The sequence below is a fragment of the Ambystoma mexicanum genome, chromosome 13 (assembly GCF_040938575.1).
Source record: "Ambystoma mexicanum isolate Mex_15411 chromosome 13, UKY_AmexF1_1, whole genome shotgun sequence".
Classification (NCBI taxonomy): Eukaryota; Metazoa; Chordata; class Amphibia; order Caudata; family Ambystomatidae; genus Ambystoma; species Ambystoma mexicanum.
This window is the reverse complement of record NC_090938.1, coordinates 540,981,130-541,005,717: the sequence shown is the minus strand read 5'-3', so window position 1 is coordinate 541,005,717 and position 24,588 is coordinate 540,981,130. Positions and strand designations below refer to the sequence as shown.

At 47.2% G+C, this 24,588-nt stretch overlaps 1 long non-coding RNA gene across 1 annotated transcript in view; it reads left to right on the top strand.

Moving 5' to 3' along the window:
* The window catches only part of LOC138521438 (uncharacterized), a 145,668-nt gene that overhangs the window by 80,463 nt on the left and 40,617 nt on the right, over window positions 1-24,588 (top strand). Inside the window, exons 2-3 of the long non-coding RNA XR_011283045.1 lie at window positions 3,628-3,717; window positions 8,291-8,358. This is a non-coding gene — a long non-coding RNA (uncharacterized lncRNA). The remainder of the gene's footprint in view (window positions 1-3,627; window positions 3,718-8,290; window positions 8,359-24,588) is intronic.

Below are 24,588 nucleotides of genomic sequence, written 5' to 3'. Positions count from 1 at the left end.
CATCTTCAAATCACTGTGTCTTACCCATAAATGTCTCGCCACGAAAGCACCCCTATATATCAATAATTAAATAGTTAAAAAAGAATCCAACAGAACGCTTAGATCCAACAAAAACTCTCTCCTTGCGGTCCCGCATTACAAAAGTTCCAAAGGAGGGGGAAGTAGATTCCCAGTCATGGACCCTAAACATTGGAAAACACTCCCCACAAACATCAAAAATGAAGACTCCTTCCGGTGCTTCAAACATTTACTAAAAACTTGCCTATTTAACCAATTCTATCCAGCTGATACCTAGCTAACACTAGTCGTCCACCCTCCTCCCTAGATAGATACCAATGAAATGAGGACCGCTACCCGAATATGCAAATATGTAAATATGACCTTATGCAACGATAACCAATGTTTCCACAATATGTAATCTCTTGTATTATTGTCTCGTAAATGTATGTACAGTGAATGCTTCCGAATTATAATTAAGATGTCTGTAACTACGCTGTGATACCTCAGAGTTTGGGCGTACAACAAATGTAATAAATAAATAAATAGTGTATCAAAGGCATTTGTAATTTTGATTTTGTCTTTTCTGTACTCCCTTTAAATGCTTGCTTCTTCGCCAGGGCAATCCTCCCCATTCTTTTTCTGAGCCTCCCTTCCCATGTCTCTTTAGTTCTGGGTGAGGCCCATTTCACCTGCTGTATCTCTCCCATTACTCCTTCCTCGACTTCATCAAAGTCACTCCAGTATTCCTCGTCCCTCACTGAAGCCATTGTGTCATACCCTACACTGTCGTTTTCTCCCTCCCTTTCTACCTGTAATGCTCGTATGGGTGTATTATCTATTTGAAATAGGAAATCTCCCGGTTTCCATTCTCCTTCGGGGACGGGTGATGTTCCTCCCATTAGCTGGGGCCCTCCTTCTACTACTTGTGCTCCCTCCCACACTGCTCGCAATTGGGCTAATTCTGTTAGTGTGGCATTTAATGCTAATTCTAGATCCTGTGTGCTCACCCCTGAGTTAGCTGGAGTGGCTGCAGTAAACAGATCATAGGGAGGGGGTGGGACTGTGCCTGGAGCACTTGGGGTGCTGCTTCCTGGTTGATATATTGGATCTACATCACCTTCTGCGGCTCTTGTGAGCAGTGTATATATCTTTTTGGGTTCTTCTCCTTTCTTCTGTTCTTTTGCCCATTCTGTTTCCTCCGCCACGCCCCCACTCCTGTCTCTGCTTCTGCCTTACCTTCCTTTTTACTTACTATGGGCGTTTCCTCAAACATCTTCCACAATTACAATATCTCCCTTCTGTTTTGGAGTTGCTTTCGCTTGTATTTTTCAGTCAGATAAGTGGTTGCCTTATAAAAAGATACCTCTTCCAGCCAGCTGTGGGATAGTCCCCTCCCCCTTGGTTTCATTCACGCATTGTTCATGATATTATTTAATTTGTTCAGTGTACAAGGGGAGCTGCTTACAAATGTGGGACAGGGGAGTGTCCGTCCCCATCTTTCTAGATCTCTCTCCCTACTTATAACTATTTCTCTTCACTCCTCGCGAGCGATCTGACTACTTCTCGCCCTTTTTACTGTATTTGAACCTTTCTTCTAAAGATAGTCAATAAAACTTCAGATGTTCCCACTTACACGTTGCAACACAAATACATTGTATGATAGCAAACATATAACACAATATGCATTGACATATTCATGACAACAATACTATGGATAGAGAAACATGGAACATATACTCCCCCCTTTTTCTGTCCGAGCCTATTCACGTTCACACTCTTCCCAACACTCACGTCACCTTGTCCCTCCTGGGCCTACCTCCACAATGGTAAGAAAAGATGCTAAGATAACACTATTTGTTCCCGAGCCGTCTACTTATATGAGCTCCTAATATATGTGTCCTAATAATGGACACATCCCGCAAGGGAATAATAATTTAGCATTTATATAGCGCTACAAACCCTCAGGTATCTGAACGCTGCTTATTAATAACCACGGTGTGGGGTGCTCATTTATTGACCTTGGAAGGATGAAAGGCTGAGTTTGGCCCTGCCGGGATTCGAACCTGCATAGATGTCAAAGCGAGTGCTCTACTCGCTGTGCTATCAGACCAGCGTACGGCCAGGAGATGAATTGCAAGTATAACAAACTTTATAAGGATGAAATGCAAGCAAAGAACTACTACCCGAGAGCGCTCTGCCAAACAATACACGGGCAGCCCATTATTAGGGCAAAACACGTCATTCGTGACAAGGGGCTATAGGTGTAAAAATCAGTCTAATAATTGGGGAGACAGAATGATACAGTTGGTTCTATACAAGATGGCCCCATTGGATTGGCTGCTGCTCTGGTGTCACTCTGGTGGCACGTGGCTCCGCTGGGCTCATCTTCATGGTGAAGGTCAGGGCATAACAAGACACACATCTATCTAACTAAACTAAACAACAGGAACTGATAATGTGAGAATAATGGTGTACATAAAACCTTGTATGAATACAGGTGCTTAGGTCAAATGAGCTAATTTAATGACATTCCAACCCTTACCCTCCGCAATGCTTTCGATGTTCGCATGCCCAGCACCCAGGTGCCCACCTCGAGATATGATCTTCTGTCTGTCGTACTGATATCCGTAGGCAATTGTTGATTGTAGACTATATATTGCGGTGCAGGATTAATACGTTGATGGAGGTTCTATTGTGGTCGGGGTGAGTCCAGGTCAGATAGGTATCTGCATGAAAGGAGTCGAGGGGTCAGTGCTATTGGGCTGTACAGCGGCTGGTTGGGATTTGAGGGGGCACAGGCGGTTTAGTGGAGATGGATGGGCTCAGGCACAGAGGCTTGCTCTCCTCTCATGCTCTGCAGAATGGACACTGTAAGCATGTGATGTTAAACTGTTTGCAACAAATGAATTGTCGGACTTCCGTGGGAACAAGGCTGGTGCGGAGCTGGCAGGGTAGGAGGGGGTGGTGGTGCTCTGGGTTATCTGTCCAGGCTCTGGGGATGGTAGAGCTGTTTTCCGCATGGGGATGATTTTTGGGCCTAGTAAAGTGATGGCGTCTACCACGGTACAAAATGGAGTCTAAAAACAAGTGTATGGATTGTGTTATGCTCGCATATGTCTGTTATATCGCATTGCAGGGCACACCCATAGGGTATATTAACTGGGGAGTGGTGAGGGGGGCGGGATTGGACCACCTCCTCTCCAACACCTGTCACACTATGCCCCAGGACATGCCACTCATACAGCTGCATTGACACACATCTTCAGTCATTAGTGCTGTGCCAGCTGCTTGGGGAGTGGTGTAGATGTGCCAGCCAGTTCATCTGGAGACTGACAAACATGTGCGCATTTGATGGTTGGACATGTCCAAGTGACATGTGTGCCCGGAAATTGCCCTTTGGCCGACTCTCACATACCGATGCGGTTGTGGTTCTTTGTTCTATGATTGTGTATTGCCTATGCATGATTGCGACACCTGTATCACCAGATACTGTTTGCACTAGATTCAAAATTGTAAATGTGCCCTGTGTCAGTTTCATGCATAGGTAGCATGTTTTAGCCACATGTTAGTAATGCGTGTATCATGCGGTGTGTATTGGTTTATGTGTTCCTTTCTCCTCTCTTACAGCGTCCGTAACCAGTGACATTATGACCCAGGATAATACAGGAGATTCATATGGAGGAGGATGGCGCAGGGGAAGGTATCAGAAATGCCGGGGTAGGTAGAGGCACAGGAGTGGCAGCAGGCACAGTTTCCAGTGCCACGTAGACCCCATGGGACTAATGTAGCTGTGTCTGCTCTGTTGTGGCTCTTATGCCTCCTTTTGCTCTACCATCCCTTCCTTCCTGCCTTTCTTCCTCTCCCTCAGCCAGCCACAGGAGGCCAACTCACCTTCCTGGACTTCCTCACACCCTTTGTTGCTTGTAAGTCCTGCCTCCCTTCCCAGACATTGGGCCAGCACTGTGGCACAGTGAGTATTGCCCTCCTCTTGCCCCGCATGCGTCACACTTTGTGTTCAGGACACTTGCAGGGGAGGGGCCTCAACAGCACATTTCACCACCAGGACCATCTGTGATGGCCTCAGGTCAACCACCTATGGAGGCAACCGCGCCCACCCCAGTAACCACTGCCATGCCACCTTCAGGGTCCTTGCATGATGTCACAAGGGCACAGGTCCCAGCACCTGGAGGTGCCAGTGCTTGGTTTCCTGCAGGCTACCAATGAGGCCATCAGTGTTGACTTGCAGGAGGTGGCAATGGAGGTGAGGGATTCAGGGGAGAGATAGGTGGACGTTGTGAGGGAGGGAGTGAGTGGTTTCAGGGAGGAGATAGTAGGGGTGACTGACGAGTTGCAGGAGCTGAAAGAGGCTGCCTGTGCCATCCAGCAACATTTGTTGATGCCACCGGCAGCCCCCCTGCCTTGCACGTCCCCTGCAGCCTCGCTGCCTTTTACCACCCCTTCTTCCATACACGCCAGCACCTGACTCTCCTGCTTCTCTGTCCTATCAAAGCAGTGGACTCTACTTGGCGAGGTGAACAAACAGGATGTTGTGGTGATGGACATTGATGGTGAGGAGTCAGAGGGTGTGTTGTGATAATCTTTTGCTGTTTCCTAAAATGCCCATTCCATAGCTGTTTCCCTGCCAAGTGTGTGCTGTATTTTATTCGGTTCACTTTGCATGTTTCTTATTTTGCCCTCTGACTACCTTTGTATATACCTCTGCTGTATATATGGTTCATTTCATATGTTTGACTATTTTGTTTGCTTTCCACGTGTTGTAACTTTTGTTTTGACAGCACGCCCATGTCCCTTGCTACCAATCCCATTTTTACCATGTTGCCTTTGTTCCTGCCTGTCCATCAATAAGGTTGTTTTGTCATCCACCATAGGTTGTAGCACATTGACTCTTTTGTGTGCTCGTTGGTCCAGGTTGGTGGGGTGGGTGCATTGATGGGAAATTTCAACATGGCCTACACATGTATGGGGCTCGGCATGGTCTTGTCTGGCCTCAACACTTGTGTAATGTATGTTGAATCCCGCAGGGACCTAAGGGCACAGGGGTGTGTAGCTCCCACAGGGGTGTGCTGCAGATTCTCCAGGAGGTTGCCTTCACTGTGAGTGCCGGAGCGCCAGGCCTGCCCCCCACCTGCACACCCTTACGCAAACTAACCCCAGTGCAGCCAGGGCCGAAGCCAGTGGGGACCTAAGGGCGCAAGGGTGTTTAGCTCGCGCAGGAGGCTGGGGGGTGCTGCAGATTCTCCAGGAGGTTGCCATCACTGGGAGCGCCAGGCCATCCCCCCCCCACTTCTAAACCCTTACGAAAACTAACCTGAGGCCCACCAGGGCCGAAGCCTGTGGGGACCTAAGGGCGCAGGGGTGTTTAGCTCCCTCAGAGGGGTGTTCAACGATCGAGGGGGGATCCCCCTGTTGTTACTGCTCAACCCACTTCAAAGGAAATTTACTTCAGACTGAGGCTGCAAGTAAAGCGAGCATAAGGTGAGGCGCGTGAAGGAGGAAGCGGGGCGAAATGTTCACAACCGATCCTTTATGTCTATACATCGCACGACGATTTGACTATATTCCCTGGTTCCTTTCCACTTGCACTGGTATGGCGACGAGGGCAGTGACTACGGAGGTTGTGGTTCCCCCACCCTCACCCTCACAAAGTTCATCTGCACCATGGTTTGAGAAGCGCAAAATGCTAGCAGTGAAGCAGAATCTCCCGCCCATGCCTAAAATAGATGTCGAGCCAGGTAGGGGCAACCACAGGGGCCATAGCCATAGCCGTGTAGTGATACTGAGTGATGCGTACAAACTGATCAAAGAAATCAACTGTTTCCTTGGAAGTGCCCTAATCATTTTGGGGGTAATAGTAATACCAACGCTGATGATCCTGATATAGACCACATTACTGGGGGAAATCTTAACTGGAAAGTCGAAGGGGTGGACCCAGCCTGTGCAGCAATGATGAGCGGTCTGAGAAGGGGGTGGGGTGGCCATTGACAAAGCATAAATGGGGACATGTGACCTAACAACAGTATCAGCATTGCCGTTTACCAGTACATCTGTCAACCTCTCTTCTTCTACCATTGAATGCTGGCCTGACAAATGCCATCTCCAGCTCTTAGGGAAATTGCCTCAGGCAAAGTGCCCCTGTAACTCCGCACCTGCTTCCCCCGCTCCCCCTGCTGCCACCTTTGTACCTCTAATTTCAGAGCCAATTACTGCTCCCATCACACTAGTTACAACATTTGGTGCCCCTGGCACAACCTCACAAGAAAAAAGGCCAATGTCACCAAGGATCAGCCCCCCCCCCCAATCACCATGGAAGCCCTTGTCCACCAAACATCTGATGCATGTGAACCGATAACTGTGAAATTGCACCTGCGGCAGGCCAATTCACCATGTCTATTCTCATTGGATACATTTATTTCTCCCGCCCTGGTCTCCATCCCTAAGGAAACAACCCAGGGCTGCAACTGCTCATTGGTTCTGGCTGAATTGGCGACCCTAAAGAATATGTTACTGCCGATCCTAGAAAATGTTAGAGGCACCGGAAGAGGGCCCCGAGGTGACCCACACCCAGGCACCAACACCATTAGCAAGGGTCATGTGACGTCAGCAAAGGAATCCCGTACTGCTCCCAATCTGGGCGTGACCCAGTTCATTCAGACAGCTCCCCTGGTCCCTACAGAGGTGATGCCTACTGAGGTGGCATCCCGAAAGTGGCCCCGGCAAAGTTGATGCTGATGTTAGCTTGAAAACCAGCCTCGCCCAGGCTGAAACTGGCAAATTAACCCAGCAGGGATTGCAGAGGGAGGTGGTTGAAGGGGCCCTGGATTGTTTGCAGGGTGTAAAGCTGAGGGTGGTGGGCACTGAAGGTATGCATAGGGCATCCACCGACTTGCCAACGCACAACAATCTAAACCCCCAGATGTTGATTCCAAGACTGGGAGTGGTATTTTTGTACAGTCCCCAAATGTTGTAGCGACAAAGTCGAACCAAGAGATTAATTTCAAACAAATGCACATGGATTAGGGAGGACATTAAAATCTTGAGACGACTATCCTATGCGGAGGGCTGTCCCCATGAACTCACCCACCTAGAACTAAGGGCCCCAAGAATGGCTACTGATTTACTAGGAATTGGCCTGCAAGGACGTACAATGCCTCGTAGGCAGATCATAATTAGTGCTTCCCCCTTCCTCAACACTGACCCTTTGGGGTATTAGGCCCCAGTTCTGGAGGCTTATGGGAGGCAATATAGTCCCTTTGGGGACACGAAAGGTGAGTTTATCCAACAGATTTTCCTGGGGCTGGGAATTGTCCAGAGGTTTGCTTTGAATCATAGGGGCTTGTCTGGTTTTTGTTATTACCTGATGATTTTTCATGTATCCATTTTATTTTGTGTGTGATGTATATATGTACTTTGATGACCTAAAGGCTGAATAAAGTTAAGGTGAGTGTGTATGTTGAATATTTGACGTGCACACATTTGTATGGCATGATGATGTGTCTTTGTCTCTGATGGCAAATGTCCTGGCCACCCCCATATCAGGTGAGTTATCCTCTGATGGAAGCAGTGTGATCACTCCCACAGGGATGTTCGCATTTAGTCAGGCTGCTGTGGCTACTGCTATTGCCAGACATTGAGCTGGTTGGCATCTGATTGACTGCATTCATCTTGTCTCCATCAGTTTGCTGTATGACCCCATGTGCCAAAGAGTCTGCGTTGCCACTGCACATGTCCCCAGTGATGCGATCTGCCACTGCTGCAGCAGGATGGCTTCCGCTCATGGGTTTACTCGGGGGTGTTTCCCAATTAGCCCTCTACATATCTGGCATAGGCCTGTCTGTATCCAAGAAATACATGCCGACCTTGCAACATGTAGATAAGGTGAATGGGACGGTGTTTGCTGCATCAGTGTGGTTAGAGAGTGAAAATGCCCATTGGTCACAGTAAAGGTCACACCGTCTTTGCGAGCTTCCTCAGCTGATAACAGGGAAAGGGTTTGCAACTATGGCATACTTGTGTATGTGTGTGGGGCATTTGTCCTTCTGGGTGGGACTATGCATGGGAGCCCTATGTATCGTCCTACCAGTATTTGCTACATAAGAGACTGCATGGTGTGTTCGGCAGACATTCGGCTGCTCCTCGGCAGGAATCCTACAGACGACAGATGGGCATGTTGTGTGCATGCGTTTTAATGTATGTGCTGCTATGGTCTAGGTGTGATGAACATGGGTGAATGATGGAGTCTGTACATAGCATGTGCTATCATGTTTTCCAGGTGCTGTGTGAGAACCAGAATCAGAGGATGGCCACTCAAATCCATGTTTCGGGAGCCCGGCAGCTAATGTAAGGGTACCTCTTTGCTTGCATGGCCTCATGTGTATTTGTGTTGCTGTATGCTGTGGGAAGGTATAGGGTCTCCTGTCCCATTGTGGTGGCTGACTGTGATTTTCCTTTCATTGCCTGTAGATATGTCATCAATGTATGTTTATGTTGTGGCGTGTTCAGTCTAGCCGATGGATTCTATCGACAGGTAGAGAGAACTGCGATACACCTGCCATTTGGTGGGTCCCTGTTGACCATGCACGGTGACATGGATGTACACCAGTGCAGTAATTTGCATTGTGACGGATACTGTAGTGCTGTCCCTATGATATAATAACTGGAATTTGCAGTAAAGTTTACATTTGGGCCAGACACCTTCCAATTGTCCGCCTTTCGTTCATTGTGCTGTGAGATCATCATGTTACCCAGCACTGTAAAGCGGAGGTGAGTTCAAGGGGCATTGTTGGAAGGTGTGTCATTCTTTGCAGGACATGCATGGGTCCTGTTCTCATGTGTTGTGGGCTTGCTTATGTGCTACTGTGTAGCTGCCCTACGTGATATGTTCAGGATGCCATCATGCTATGATGTGTGCTTGGGTCTGTCAACATATCCTTGGCGTGGCGATTTTGTATGTGATGGCATTACTTGTATGCAACTGCCCTTTGAACTGACATTTGTATGTGTTTGTGTGGCTTAGCTGCCTTTTCAGTGTGAGTTAGTGCATGGTACATTCTCATTCTACAGCGGGTTCACCTACAGGACTGTGGGGTGGCTGTACATAGACGTACGGCACATATTCAACAGCATGTGTATGGGGGTTATTCCGTGCATGTGTGTTGCGACTACTGCTGATCTCTTCGGGGGCATTACTTCCCACACAGAATGGAGTAATGGTGGCCATTGTACACCAGGTCAAAGTGATATGCTTGCCCTTATGATTATGACCTCATCCATAATGACTTCATCAACTGAAATAAATGGATTTAAGACTGCTGTAACAGACTACAAAATGTGCAAAAGGCTATGCATGTCATATGGTGAATAAAAATGACCATAAGAAGAACACATTTGAATGCAGATGGCCGACGTGAGTTAGCAAAGTTCTATAATTCCAGTGTACATTTCCACATGGTCGATCAGGAAAGCAAACGGCACAGACCTTAGACAAGAAAGGTATTTCCTGAAGGTCCGAGAAGAAATGCTAAATTCTTAACTGCTGCATAAACTAAGTTGAAAAGGTTAAGGGACCGGTCTCGATCCTTTAAGAATTCTATGTTCGGTTACTAGACAAATGGAGGAAGTGACATAAAGCTGTTTCCTGAGCAGAGCATGAGGCTACATTTGTCATGTTCTACTTTAACTATCTTTCTCAGACTGCAGTCATTACAGTTCACAAAATGTAAGTTAAAGTTCAAAAGATGAAGGTTCTGCAATACAAAGTAGAAAAAGTCTCCGAAGTAGTGAGCAAAAAACTAAATTGTGTAACAAACCTTTTTCAAAACCCCATTAAGTTAGAAAGTACAAGTTACAAAGATTCTAACTCTGATAGAGGTGGAAAAAGTGACATGTTGACTTCTAAGAATGGACGTTGAAATAGTCCAACTTCCTAGCCGCCATTTTTTGGTAGCAATTAAATATATTTGTATTTATTTATTATTATTTGTATTCAGTTCAAAGAACTTTTACAAAACACATCAAATATAAAAGCAAACATATACACCAAGGTTACAGTTACAATCACAATAGCGAGTGTAAGTACAGTATTATTACATTACAGGTTCTGTATTTTGACATAGGTTAATGTTTTACAGTACTGTATAAACCTGTATAAGTACCATACTGCTTTGCTACCAAAGTAGCATCTTTAAAATTTGGTAAAATTTGATACGTAACTCAAAATGGTTTACAGATTAAAAGGCAATGAAAGTCCAATTACGACAACACTCTATAAATATTACTAATAATTGTAGCAACCAAACAGTAAACACTCGGTATTAAAATAAGTAGTGTAGCATTGTAATCGGAAATTAGGGGTAACTACTAAGTAACTGTACACCAGTGTAAACTAACTTGATTAAACTTACATAGGGCAGGGCGGCTGGGATTCTTCAACAATCCTTTCTGCATTTACATCAAGTGATATTTTTGTTATATAACTTCACAAGCGATACAAGGCTATCTTGACTCTTTCCTACTCGGTATAGAGACAGAAGTTCCAGAAATCATCATATTTTATCGCCTCGTAATCCTACACAAAACTGCCCATTATTGTCATATAGACCAGGCCAAGTAGTTTGCACTCAGTAAAAACATGCTTAGCAGTTTCGAAAGCCCCGGGTACCATACATATTTGACATATCCTGTCTGCCTCCGGTATCTTAAGCCTAGCACCAAGACATATTTGCAAAGGGAGTTGGTTTGTCCTGAGTCTCAATAAAAAGGACTGCTTTGCAGGGCTAGGACATTGTCTCAAGTATCTTTGTAATTGGAAATATGTATGAGTAACATTAGGTACATACTCATAACTGCATAGGGTAGACAAGTGGGAGTAGTTATTAATGCAGTCCCAATGCCTCTGTTTATTTTTAAACAGTGTTTTTAATATATGGACCCTAGTACCACGTTTAAAAACAAGCCAATACCCTCATGCAGCCTGGACATCAATGTACCATATTCTGCTTTGCTTTTCTTAAAGCAAGATCCATCTATGTCCCTTAATGTGGCCAAAATTGGACAGCGAGGGTGTGAGTTGCCTTTTATGTGTAATAGACCTTGTCTAATCATCAGTTGACACTTCAATGAGACCAGCCCCAGTTCCAATCAGAGATACTATATGGGGTTGAAGGGCTCAGTTTTAGGATGCGCTTCCAAAAATGGCCCTCCAAGCGGTCCAACCACTTATAATCACCCATACTCAGGGCCTCCAACCTATATAGCACCATAGAGCAGAAGCTCTGAGTATATAGGGCGATTATTCATTCTAGTAAATAACCAGCCGTTTTGTTGACAAATCTTTCTACCAGTACGGACAAGCGCTGAGCCTTTATAGCCTTAGCCTCTTTAATTTCCATATAGGCCCTATTGGCACTCATATACAGACCAGGATAGGGATACAAATCCACATATTCGAGGGTCCCTAGACTGGTAACAAAACTCAGATGCTTTACCCTCTTAGACGAAATTACCATTACTTTAGAATTCCCCATGTTAATAGATCATTCTCGTTTGCATAACTAACATAGCTCGAGCAACTGTGTATTTATGGTTAAACAAAACCAAATCATCTGCATATAGCATGCATGGAATAGGACAATTACCAATTCTTGGAAAACACCCAGCCTCTGGCTTGAAACACTGGGGAAGGAAGAATGGGGCCATGGTGCTGCCCTACTCATTTATTTTTATTTTATTACATTTATAATACGCCCAGATCCAAAGGTATCACTGCATAGTTACAGACAATGGCTAAATACAATCTTAATTATAATACAAGAATACAGTGAAAATAATGGTAATGTTGCATACAGTGTATATACAACGGACGGTGGAGGTCTAGTCAGGGAAGTTGGGGTCGTCGTTCAGTTTAGTATTCATTGAATAACTACGTTTTCAGTGATTTTCTAAATTGTGGGTAGGATGGTTCATTCTTGATATTGGTAGGTAGGGAGTTCCAGTGTCTAGGAGCAAGGAAACGCCCCTAAAGGTCTGCACCACTTGGGTCATAACACACTGGTCATCAAAGCGGACTCTAGCTTAGGTGTTTAAATGAACCCCTTAAAGGAATAGTGCGATCAAAAATTAGATTGCCTTAAAAGATGGGCAATAATAAAATGCATATACTAAACAACTTTTTAAAGAAAGTTCCTATGTAAATTTTGCACAAATAATGTTTAAACACCTTTAATTTCAAGCACTAGGAGGCATCGATTTTGTGAAATGGATGAGCCTCCTCTGCTTGTATTAATCTCTGCCCTCGCAGCAATAATGAAGCAAAAGCCACCTGCTGGTAGCTTTTATTACATCGGCTTTTGCTTCATTAGTGCCGGAGAGTAGAGAATGCAGGCAGGAAGGCTGCTGCTGGTAAGTGGTTATTTTTATTTTTTATGAACACCAATGCATATATAAATACAACGTTGTTGTATTTATAAATGCCGTGGTTTTCTTTCTAAGTTTCCCGGGCTCCTCCGGCCCGGAAGAGCCCGGGAAACTTAAAAAGAAAACAAATACAACCACATTGGGACATCGCTTGCTTGTGGTCCTGTTGTCCTCACCCGCCAAATTTCCTAGGCCTAGCACCTCTGGGCTCCGAAGTAGGAGAGTGCATAACGCTGCACACATTTGTGATCCGTGCATTACTACCTGTTGGTGATGGTTGCTGTAAGTGTCTTGCTGACCTGCTGTCCTGTGCACTGAAGCCTGCTGTACTGGAATTTGCTTTGTATCTCATTCGCAAGCTGACAAAAGGCAACTGTCCCTTCATGGACGATCGTTCTATCCTGCAGCAGCTGAGAGCTGGAGCGCCGCAAAACTGTAGGACTTGAGCCTACTAGTGACCTTGACTAAACTGGCAAAGTTTGGTCTGGATTGTGCCGAGGGTCGGTGAGTACTTGCATCACTTACCGGTGTCCTCCTGGCACAACTGATCCCGTTTACGCATGAATATCCCGTAATGGTATTTGCTTTTGGCTGGGCTAGGCTGCGCCCCAAGCTTTTCCCACCTTTTGGGAACTGCTCTGCCGCCAAGGGCAGACCCTATTCAAATAGTGGGAACCAATTCTTCATCACCTCAAGCCCCTTCCTGACTCGCTACAGCTCTCTAAAGAAGCTCTCTAAAGAAGACTTAGTATAGGAATTGTGTGATGACTGTTTTTATCTAACTGAAGTTACTTGTGTCCATTGGTCCAGGTGACAATAAATATACATATATATATATATATTTCTGAGGCTTGTGGAATCTGCTTAGATCACATGCTGTGCATAGGCCGACATCTAGTGGAAGCTGCGGAGTATTACAGTTTGTTTTTCGAAAGTCGAAAATGGGCGTCGACACAGGCGTGCCAGTAATACTATCCCTAGTGTGACGTCCACTGTACCCAAGATCCCTCACGGGTGTAGGATCCTCAGATTGTTTTTTTCCGCCATACTGGTCGGAAGCATCTTGCGGAGTTCCCTGGCCTTAGCCATACTTTTGCTGTTATTATAATTATAATTCTTATTCATTCCCTTCCCCACCCCAACGTCGACCCTCAACCTCGACGACGGCTGGAGAAGTCATCGACCGTCGACTGCTGCACGACGGATCTGGGCCTCGGAAGGCCGCTGGCCTCGGCCCGGGCCTAGTAGGCCGCTGGCCTCGGCCCTTACAAGTAGGGAGAGTGGGGGGTGGTACATACTCTTCACTCTTGATATATAGTTACATTTTATATATTCCTACACTTAGCAGCCCGCTGCCTTAAGGTGCGTATGGAGGGTACCCCTTTTCAATTCTGCCCCAAGTGCAATCGCAAATACCCTTGGGTCGACAGGCACGCCACGTGCAATCTCTGCTTGCCGAGGGATCACCCCGAAGCGAACTGCAGAGCGTGTAGTAGGTTTAAACCTAAGACACTTAAGGACCGTTCGACAAAGCGTTGGGCCCACCACGCCAGGCAGGAGGCCATGGCAGCGGAGGGCGCCTTCAGCGATGGCAGCGACGCCGTACTTTCGGACGGCGAGGGCATTACGGCGTCGAAAGACAGCCGGCGAGCGCAGGTCCCCGACCTCGGAAGGTCGTCCGGCAGGGCGGCTATGGGGAAGACCCCCGGCGACGCAAGCGCTACACACCTAACACACACTAAACACACTAAGACCAACCGGACCTCGACGACGTCGACTTCCCGGAAAGAGGCACAAAAAGAACGGTCCGACTCGGTGTCCTCTGGGCGCTCTCGATCGAGATCACCTCACGACGCAAGGCAATCATCCACTCTTGCCAAGAGTGCCTCGCTACACACATTAACGGAAGTTCGATCGTCGGGAGACGAAGACGACTTCCACCCCCAGGCCGCGCTCCAAGATACCGAGACCGCGGTTAACACCAGTGAGGCCCCACGCCCGAAGCACACAGATACCTCTCCAGACCCTCGGCGCCCGGCGTCGAAAATCTCTGGGGCCTCCAAGGGACAGGGAAAACATTTTTCCACGCACGGGGAGGGGGGGAAACAGCGGAAAGCACAGCCTTCCACCCCTGTAAAGCCATCCTCTCACCCTAGGCAGACAAGTAAACACAAGTCTACCCTTGAAAAGTCCCATAAATCATCTCCTGCTAAAGTAATACCCTGTTCCAGGGAATGGTCCAGTGAAGACATAGACAGGGTTATGTCTAGGATGTCTTCCTTGGCTGATTTTTATGATAAGAACCCAGAACACTTTCTTTCATATAACCCTCAAGGGGCCACACCCTCAGGCTCCTCCGATCCTATACCGCTAAGTAAAAAGCCCCGGGTCGAAAGACCTGAACCCTTCGAGGTTCAGCCTTACTCCACTCCATATTCTACTCCACTCCCCAGTTACCGGGGACAAGTTTTCCCTGAAGAGGACCAGGAGTTTGAAATTATGGAAGAACAAACCGGGACAGATTACTATGCAGAGGATGAGGACCTGGAGGAGGGAGAAGATGAGCAGGAAATTTACAGAGTAGATTCCCCAGTACAAAGCGAAGCCCCAGTTACTGACTCTCCAGTTGATAACCAGCCCCTCCTCAACGAGGTTCTCGCTCGAGCAGCGGAACACTTCCACATCGACACCCACGGTGTACAGGAGGAAAGGGACTTCGCGGAGGAGTTTGTAGGAGAGAGAAGACCGGTCGCTCAGACCATCCCTATCCTCAAATCCATCCAACGAAGAATAGATCCTTCCCTGGTGAGTCCTAACCTCACCAGAGCTGTCAACCCCAGAATTGAAAAGATTTTCCGGGCAGCCCAGTCTGACCCTCTGTATATAAGGGGACATCTTAAACCAGATTCCCTAGTGGTGACCAACACTAGAAAAAGGGCTGGCACGCCCTTATCTTCATCAGAAGCTCCTCCCGATAAGGAGAGCAAAAAACTTTACGGGTTTGGCAGAAAGGTAGCCTCAACGTCCGCCTACCAAGCAAGGATTGCGAATTCCACCACCCTGTTGGCTAGTTACAATTGCCATCAATGGGAAGAAGTCGCGGCGCTCATTGCCTCTGCTCCAGAACCGTTAAAGGGCCAGCTGGCTCGGATCTCAGCAGAGGGGAGAGCCGTGTCTGGTTGCATTTTAAAAGCAACTTTCGACGCCGCTGACAACGCAGGGAGATTGATAGCAGAAGGTACTGTTATCAAGAGACATGCGTGGTTACGGCAGTCGGGATTCAAGACAGAAACCCAGGCTTCTTTAATAGACAAGCCAGTGGAACCCGACCTATTGTTTGGGAAAGCGGTCGAAGACGCACTTAAAAATGCCAAAGATGAATATGAGACTCTCAAATCCCTTGGCCAGCTTACCAACAAACCCCCTAACCAGAGGGGGAACAATAATTTTCGTCGCCCACGCGGCCAAAATTCACAAAGAGGCAACTATGCCCAGGGACAAGGTACACAATAGAATAACAACCAGCAGTCTACCCAGAGTTACGGCAGGGGTAACAAGAGAGGTCGTGGAAGAGGCAGAGGCAGCCCCAACAAGGGAGGTGGCACGCCTCCACCAAAACAGTGACGCTCAGTTCAGGGTCCCTTGCCACGCAACCCCAGTAGGGGGACGCATTTCCACCTTCACCCAGGCTTGGGAAGGGATCACCTCAGAATGATGGGTGCTGTCTACAGTATCCGCAGGATATTGTATAGAACTACTGCAGCGTCCCCGGAATCATCCTCCACAACAAAGAGTGCACTCCCTAGAGCATCAAAAGATCCTTCTCGAGGAGATCGCCATTCTGCTAGAAAAGGACGCGATAGAACTCGTCCCAGGACACCAGGTAAACAAGGGTATCTATTCAACTTACTTCCTTGTGCCAAAGAAAGATTTGACAATGCGCCCAGTATTGGGCCTACGGCCTGCCAACAAGTATGTCAAGCCCCAAAAATTCCGTATGACCACGCTACAAGAGGTAATCCCCCTCCTAAAAAAGGGGGATTACATGGCAACCTTGGATATGAAAGATGCTTATTTTCATATTTCCATGCTCCCAGCGCACAGAAAGTACTTGCGCTTTAAGGTGGACAGTCGCCACTACCAATTCAAGGTACTGCCCTTCGGGATAGCTTCAGCACCAAGGGTATTCACCAAGGTACTGGCGGTGGCGGCTGCACACCTACGCAGGGAAGCAATCCCGGTGTACCCTTATCTGGACGACTGGCTCATAACGGGGGAAACCCCAGGAATTTGCAGGTCAAACATTCAAAGGACTATCGACCTCCTCCACGAATTAGGCTTCTCCATCAACGAGAAAAAGTCAAGTCTGGTGCCAAGCACCTCAAAACAGTTTCTAGGAGCTATCCTAGATACTCAGAAAGGATTGACCTTCCCTTCGGAAGAGAGAATTCGGAATATACTTCTGCAAATTCCGCATTATCAGTCAGGTCAACAGATAACAGTACGCAAAGCTATGCGGTTACTGGGCATGATGGCGTCATGCATTTACCTGGTCCCCCACGCGCGTCTGCGCATGCGTCCCATGCAGGAATGGTTGGCGAAACAGTGGTCTCAGGCAAGTGGTCATTGGGACGATCTAGTGGTCATTTCGCCAACGCTCGTACAGAGCCTACACTGGTGGACAAGAGAGAATCTCGCAAGGGGGAAACCCTTTTACGATCCCGAAGTACAAGCCGTGGTGACTACAGATGCATGCCTGACTGGGTGGGGAGCTCACCATCTCCACCACACAGCTCAGGGTCTCTGGTCTCACTCAGTAGCCAAGAACCACATCAATATGCTAGAGCTTCTGGCAGTATTCCGAGCGCTAAGGGCGTTCGAGCCCCATCTACTGAACTGGTCGGTGCAGATCAGGACGGACAGCACGACAGCCATGTTCTATCTGAACAAGCAAGGGGGGACTCGTTCGCCAAATCTGTCCAAGCTTGCCCAGCAAATATGGATATGGGCACTCAGACGGAACATCTTCCTGTCATCGCAACATGTTCCAGGGGAGCTCAATTCCCTAGCGGATGCTCTAAGCAGAGACTCCCTCCCAGAAGAACACGAATGGGTCCTTCACAGAGACGTAGTAGAAGATCTCTTCTCTCAGTGGGGTTTCCCCACTATAGACCTATTCGCCACAAGCGAAAACAAACAATGCCCAGGATTTGCATCCAGGTTCCCCCAGCCGGACTCCCAAGGGAATGCCCTGTGGATGAACTGGTCAGGGATGTTTGCGTACGCTTTTCCACCAACTCCTCTCATCAGGAAGGTGGTGTACAAGATGAACAAGGAATCGATGACGCTCATCCTAGTTGCTCCCATGTGGGCGAGACAACCATGGTTTCCACACCTACGCAGGATGGCGGTGTGCGAACCCATCAGACTCCCAGCCTGGTACAACCTACTGTCCCAGCAACAGGGTCAAACAGTGCATCAGGAACCCAACTCTATGAACCTAGCAGCATGGCTCCTGAAGTCATAGAGTTTGGACATCTCAAATTACCACAGAGGTGTATGGACATTCTAAAGGAGTCCAGGAAACCAAATACAAGGCACTGTTACTTTGATAAGTGGAAAAGATTCGTTATCTGGTGCCAGAATAAACAAATCAACCCGGTTGATTGCACTCCTTCCAACGTTGTGACATACATGCTCCACCTGCTGGATGCAGGGTTGGTTTTTAACTCGCTGAAAGTACACCTGGCAGCCCTCTCGGCTTACACCACATCCCATAACAAGGTCTCGTGGTGGAAAGTACCAGTGGTTAAAGCCTTCATGGAAGGAGTAAAGAGACTTCACCCTCCTATTTCGAACCCACCGCCAGGATGGGACCTCAACGTGGTGCTAGCTAAGCTCATGGGACCCCCATTCGAACCCATGCATAAAAGTAGTCTCAAACACCTGACTTATAAAACGGCCTTCTTAGTAGCCATTACCTCCATAAGAAGGGTCAGTGAAATTCAGGCTCTGTCAGTGCAGGATCCTTTCTTTACTATCCACAAGGACAAACTGGTTTTACGCACACACCCTAGGTTCTCACCTAAATTCATATCCAAGTTCCATGTAAACCAGTCCATCGAGCTTCCGACTTTCTTCCAGAACCCGCAAAGCTCGGCTGAGGTGAAACTACACACCCTAGATGTGCGTAGGGCGGTCCTATACTATGTAAATAAAACCAGACCGCTAAGGAAAACAGATCAACTGTTTGTCTCCGTAGCTACAGGCAGAGAGGGGGATCGCGTCTCTAAGGGCGCTATCTCGAAGTGGATTATCAACTGTATACAGCTGTGTTACTCTCTTTCTGAAAAGACTCTGCCTTTTACGCCAAGGGCCCACTCTACTAGAGGCATTGGTGCCACTCTGGCTTTCATTGCAAATGTTCCCCTCGACACCATTTGCAAAGCGGCTACTTGGAGCTCTATTCACACTTTTACTCAGCATTACTGCATTGACACTCATTCCAAGACAGATACACAAGTGGGACAAGCGGTTCTAAGACACCTGTTTGCTCATGACCCTTCTCACATCCCACCTCCTTCTTCTGGTACTGCTCGCTAATCTATGCACAGCATGTGATCTAAGCAGATTCCACAAGCCTCAGAAGGGATACATTACTCACCGTAATCGTATTTCTGATGCTTGTATCTGCTTAGATTCACATGCGACCCACCCTTCCTCCCCTCCGAGAGAAGGCGCATGATTGCTTGTAGTCTTACCTTTCTGTCTATCTGCTTGGATTATCTGTACTCACGCTACTCCTCATGCTTCCTCATGTCAGAAAAAATACAATCTGAGGATCCTACACGCGTGAGGGATCTTGGGTACAGTGGACGTCACACTAGGGATAGTATTACTGGCACGCCTGTGTCGACGCCCATTTTCGACTTTCGAAAAACAAACTGTAATACTCCGCAGCTTCCACTAGATGTCGGCCTATGCACAGCATGTGAATCTAAGCAGATACAAGCATCAGAAATACGATTACGGTGAGTAATGTATCCCATATATATATATATATATATATATTTTTTTTGATATACACTAAGAGTAATTTGTGGTTTGTTGCTGTGTGTGCTCCTTGTGGGCTTCCAGTCACTCTCACCCCTCCTGAGACTTAGTCTTGACCGCCTGCTAAGCTACCTAGATTGGTCTGGCTTGTCCAGAAGATTCCCCTGTTCCACTAAACTAAGGTGGCCTCATAAACCTCTGCCCACCAGGTCAAAGTTTAGAAATCCATCTTAACATACAGAAGTCAAGTGCAGGGAATAGCCCTGTTGCCCTGCATGACCGGAGACATCTTCGGAGGCCAGAAACACAACACCACCTGTCCTGACCCCGTAGGAGGAAAAGGCCAGCAGCATCTTCCACATGGAGGGGATAGAGGGCGTTGGCAGTGCTGAAGTGGGAGAAAGCAATCAAGGAGATACTAGTGAGTATTTATGTTCCCTCTCCTGTGAGAATGCACAGGGTAAAAGCAAGTGTCCCCAGCATAGATGGGCCTAATGTACAGGGGAATGGGCAACCACATGTCAATCTGTACAAAAGCACTGTGATGACATGCATGTGAAATTGAAGGTGGAATGATGTTCAAATGACAAAAAACAAGCACAGTAGGGTAAATGGGCATGCAAAGTCATGGAACCACGAGAAGCACCCATGTGTGCTGTGAAAGTCCAGGCAAAGTGTACCCCCTGTGCCACCACATCATCAAACCATATTGGCAGGCAATCGGCCCATAAACCCTCAGCAGACACTACTCCCACCTGGCATGAGCTGTACTCATTGGCCTGCAACTGACCCTGCCCATCAGACAAAATGTGTGTAGGATGACCACATCATGTTGCATGAGGGTCTTGCTTTGTCATTATCCATCCAACAGGTTCACAGTTGACTCAGGCTGATGAGGCAGGCCTTCCACGTCCCAGGAGACCTCCACTGGTGGTAGCGCACCGACCTGCACCATGGCTACCACCTGGATCACAACCTTGCTCGAAGGAAGAGCCATGAGGGTATTTGCAGAGAACGCCAATGCCTCACCATCCCCTATTCCATGTGGGGTACCGCAAGGATCTTGTATATCCCCGACGCGTTACAACATATTCACCAAGCCCCTTTTTGACATCTTGAACTCCATCTGCATAGCCTACACCAACTACGCCGATGACACCCACATTATTCTCTCACTCACAGGCAACTATGTGGTTGACTCCAACACCATTAACGACACCTACTCCATGGTTCAGTCTTGGATTGTGGCTAACCACCTGTGCCTAACTGGGGACAAGACCGAAATCCTGCTAATTGGACCGCCAGCAGTTCTAAAAAATCTCAATAAACAATACTCAGCCTTCCATATTGACAACATCTGCCTGTCTTGTTGTCTGTAAAGACCCTAGGGGTTTACCTCGATGCCAACCTCTCCATGTCCCGCAAAGTGAACGCTGTTACCTCATCAGTAGCCTATGCCACCAAACTACTAAATACTGCGAGACCTTTCCTCTTTAACATCCTCTTTGCAGGCACCTCATCCAGAAACCTACAGAAACTACAAGTCATACAAAATAATGCCCTTAGAGCAGTGTTGAACATTCCAAAGAAAAAACACATATCAGCAGACAGAAGAGATGCTCACTGGCTGCCCATCCGAAAACTCTATCACCCACAAGTGCCTCTCCAATACAGCCCCCCCCTACCTTACCCAGAAAGTCACCAAAGTTCAATACACAAGACCTACTGGGATACCCTATGTTCACCGCCTACTCCTACCAAAAGTCAGATGAGCCAAAGCCGGAGACTCCAGCTTCCCCTACCTTGCAGTAAAACATTGGAATTCCCTCCCACCTAAGCCGAGAGCAGAACAGTCATATTGGGTATTCTGAAAAGCACCACAAAACTCTGTTGTTTGACTAGACGGACCTACGCTCTTTCTTCTCGCCCCACTCTACCTGTGTCCATTCCAAACGTATAATATGCCCTCCACTGTTATCTACCTAACTGTATAACATACCAACCTGAATGCAAATATCCTGTACCTATAACAGCATCTACCCAATATGTACAACATACCTACTTGAATGGAAATCTGATGGATCTATAACCGCCTCAATGCCCCAGCATTTTCTAGCGCTTTATAAGTGAAATAAATAAATAACCTCCACCTCTGCACATGCCAGCCATTGGAAAAGCAAAAGGAAGAGCAGGAGCAATGCACCAAGGCCACAGTACAGTAGCACAACGTCAGCCGTGCCAACTGGTGAGATAGCTACAGTCCCCTCAAGTATGCCCAGTGGCCCCTCTAGCAGCACTGCACATGGCACAGATGGTACAGCACCTGATGGAGTCACTCCACATGAAGCTGCAGGTGCGGCACAGTATAGCAGCCCCTGTGGTGATTAATGAGGGGCAACATCCTTCCCGTGTCACACATGGCACAACATCTGCACCCACCCATCTGCCCCATGACTCCCCTTCGCCACCTGAGGCATCTGCACCTTTTCCCATCACCAGGGAGAGCTGTATACAGGGAGTGATGGCAGTAATACACCTCATGGAGATGACAATGGATTCAGCCCTGACCCTCTCCATAGTGCACAGGCTGTGTTGCAGCATTCACTAGATGCAATCTGGGGAGGCTGGACGCCATGGAGTGCTGCCTAGTCACCATTGAAAACCTGGCGATGAAGCAGGTGCAGCATCTGTATGCCACATGGGCTTTGAGCAGGTCTCCTCACAGAATAGACAGGTCATTGGACCACGAGTGCCGCCAGTTGCCTATGGTGACTGCTGTAATCACAGCTGTGGGCCAGAGGATAAGGAAGCACACATTGCTGAAACCATGCATGCTCCTCACCCTGCAAAACATCCGGCCCAGGATTCTGAGCCTTCCACCTTTGTCACTGCCACAGAGGGGTCATTGCTTGGGAGCCCACTGCGCTGCTCCTTGCGCAATGTGGCCCATACATTGCCTGAGCAGGCTGGCTTGGGCAAGAGGCCACCAAAATGATTGAATTTACACTACACTATTTCACTAGGCACAAGGACGTGGGTGGCAAGAGGTGTTGGGGATGGGGGTGGTGGTTGGGAAGGGGTGTTGGGGATGGGGGATGTGGGTTCGAAGGAATGTTAGGGAAGGGGTTGTGGATGGGACGGAATGTTGGGGATGGGGAGGTGGGTGGAAAGCGGTGTTGGGAAGAGGAGGGATGGATGGGAAGGGGTGTTTAGGGAGGGGGGAGGGTTGTGGGAAGGGGTTGTTGGGAATGGATGCTCACCACAAATATCAATAAAATACAAGTTCGCTTGAAGAAATGCAAGGACAATGTTTTTTGTGTGAAGGTGATATATTCAAAACGTGCCTGCATACAAAAGTGTAAAAAGTAATGTGTCTAGACAAAATATTAAATAAGTTCTTTCCGCACCAGACATCCATCCTTGGCTTCCTCCCGCTAACTGTGAGGCAGCACTGCATCTTCAGACAGTGCATCATTGTTTGCTGGGGAGGAATGTCAACATCAGGGGCAAGGGGGACATTTCGACGAAGGCAGATGTTGTGCAGCATGCACAGGCAACAAATATGTGGCCAACCTTCTCTGGCCTGTACATCAGGCCCCCTCTGGTAAGGTTGTGGCACTGGGAACATCTCTTCAGCTGGTCAAAGATCTGCTCAATGCAGAGCCTGATCCTGATATGTGCCTTATTATAGGCCACTTCCTGTGGCATACGTGGATTGCGCAGAGGTGTCATCAGCCATCGGAGCTGGGGGTAACCAGAGTCAGCTGCAAGAGGGCATAGGACATAGATATCAGTCACAGTGCATTGAGGCTGCATGGCATGTTACATTTATTCATTGATGGACACTCTCTCGATGCAGTTATGGCACATTTGTACAACTTGTTTTTTATTCCCAGTAATTAAATGAAGTGTGATATACTACGGGGGTTCATGTGCATTGCCACTGTGCAAACAGCTCACACACACCAGCTGTGCCAGACATTGCGTGTTATAGGATTTCAAATGTGTATGTTGTCTGTGTTGGTCTGGTGTGCTGATATCATCCATGTGCCCTGCTGTTCTTGTGCATGCTTGGGGTTTCTGCCTTCCTGCCGCAATGGATTCACAATAAATGGTTTGCAGCGTACATGCCATCACTGTCTGGCAGTGTTACATTGTGCAGTGTTGAAGTTAAACTGTTGCATTGACTGTGTCAGTATGTGTACAGTGGTGAACCAGAAGAAGGACTGAGACAATTAGGGTTCATTCTGAAGAGGTTATATTTAAAATAAAGAGGAAAAAACACGTCATTAGCCCTTTTGGTGATGGAAGTTCCAAACCTAACAAAACAAAAGCTAAGGTGTGCTTTAAAGTCCAAAATAAAGTTCTTCAGTCCGAATCCTATCTAACTAACTGACCCTAGCACTATAGAAAAAACATGTAACTAAAAGGGAAACGGGAGGCTTTCTTCAATAGCTTCAACACAGCGTCTACCTGACCCAATTTATATTTGGTATAAAGTTCCTTTAAAAAAAAAAAGAAAACTTGTTATTACTATTCTTGCAAAATCAAGCATTCACAAACACCACAGGATATTCTTCACATTCTTTGTAGCAAGTTAGGGGTTCACTTTATCCTGTAAACAAAGAAACTGTCCCTTGTTGTGCACATTTCCATTCCTTAAGGAGTCCTTCTAACCAAACACAAAAAACATGTCTTCCTTCGAGTGTTAGGTTTTCTCCAAAGTCCTATGATCCTCATACAAGTTATTTTCTTGTATCCCAGTTTTTTCAGACAGGATGGCTGTTCACCCTGTCTTATCAGAATTCTGTATCTTATGTTGCTTTATCAGCTTTAATTCGAAGTGTACATATCTCTTTCTCAACCCCCCTTTCATACAGTAGTTGTGTACTTAGGTTTCTCAGGCTCCTGTAACCTTTATAGCTTTTCCAGATGTTATTCACAATATTAGTGCTTTTCTCAGTCCCCCTTTTCATAGGATATTTGTACCCTTAGGCTTTTAAGGCTTCCATATCCTTCCAAGCTGTTATTCACAATATTCAGATTTTTGTCGCTCACTTTGTCCCAGGGTATTTGCACACACAGGTTTATTTCCGTAACCTG